The sequence below is a fragment of the Cynara cardunculus genome (genome assembly GCF_001531365.2).
Source record: "Cynara cardunculus var. scolymus isolate 2C chromosome LG 2, CcrdV1, whole genome shotgun sequence".
Classification (NCBI taxonomy): Eukaryota; Viridiplantae; Streptophyta; class Magnoliopsida; order Asterales; family Asteraceae; genus Cynara; species Cynara cardunculus.
Genome location: NC_037529.1, coordinates 19,148,138 through 19,149,593, shown reverse-complemented (window position 1 = coordinate 19,149,593; position 1,456 = coordinate 19,148,138). Strand labels below are relative to the sequence as shown.

Genomic DNA, 1,456 nt, shown 5'->3' with positions numbered 1-1,456 from the left:
TAAGATTTTTTGTAGATATGGAGTTCCAAAAGTGGTGATAAGCGACAGGGGCACCCACTTTGTCAATGGAGTGATGGCGGGTTTATTCAAGAAATATGGCGTAAAGCACCGGATATCTACTGCCTACCATCCACAAACAAATGGGCAAGCGGAGGTGTCGAATCGGGAGATAAAGCAGGTTCTCGAGAAAACGGTAAACCCGAGTAGGAAAGATTGGAGCTTGAGGCTAAATGATGCACTATGGGCCTACCGGACCGCGTACAAATCCCCGATAGGTCCCATTTTCATTTAGTTTACGGGAAAGCGTGTCATCTTCCTGTTGAGTTGGAACATAAAGCCTTTTGGGCCGTGAAAAATGTCAACTTGGACATTGATGCAGCCGGTACTCACCGAAAATTCCAACTCCAAGAATTGGAAGAGATACGCAATGATGCGTATGAGAGTAGTCATATATATAAAGAAAAGACTAAAGCTTTTCATGACAAAATGTCTTCCCGTAAGACATTTGTTTTAGGTCAAAAGGTCTTACTTTTTCACTCTCGTCTCAAACTATTTCCCGGAAAGCTTAGGTCCCGRTGGGTGGGACCATTTGTTGTTACTAATGTATTTGGTTATGGTGCCATAGAAATTAAAAGTGAGAAAACGGGAAAAGTGTTCAAGGTTAATGGTCATCGTTTAAAGCCATTCTATGAAGGGTTYAAGCCTCTTGATGTAGAGGTTTTCAAGGTGGAGGTGCCGAAGGAGGGAGCACCTTAGACATGACATGAAAATGTCTAGCCAAAGACGTTAAAGAAAGGCGCTGATTGGGAGGCAACCCAATTTTATTGCTTTATTTCATTTCTAGTTTAGTTTTAATTATTTATAGTCGTATTTTGAGTCGGTGAGTTTGTTTTTTCCCAGGTCAGCGTTCTATACCCCCCCCCACCAACGTGCACGGAGGCACCCGCCAACACCGAAAACCATGTATTGGGCACACATCTTCAATTCAGGGGAGTTTTCTTTCCATTTTATTTTTATTGCTTATAGATTGTGCCATGACATGCATATATTGAGGACAATATATGGTTTAAGTGTGGGGATGGGAATTAGTGTGGGRATTTTGCATGATTTAGGGGCTATTTTTTCGAATTTTTGACTTCTTTTCAGGGCAATTATAAAGTAAATTATACGAGTTGAGATTTTTTCTTCTTATAATGCCATGAAAACCATAGCATGAATGATTATGTGCTTACTTGTGTAGTCGTGATTAGCACATTTGAGGCAACCGTTATGAGTCTTGCTAATTTTATAGAACAAATATGCATCCGTGAGCTTTTGAGCCGAGATTGAACATTTTATTCAATCTTATTTCATTTCTGTGTGCATTGCATCTTCCATGTTCATTTTACTCTAGAACTTGCATTAGGATTCTTCAAGATYGCATTTAGGCGATACTAGTGTATGGAAATGAAAAAGG

General features: G+C 40.0%; 1 pseudogene; it reads left to right on the top strand.

The window, feature by feature from the left end:
• LOC112505987 overlaps positions 1–756 on the top strand; it is a 5,814-nt pseudogene extending 5,058 nt beyond the window's left edge.
• Positions 757–1,456: the final 700 nt, after the last annotated feature.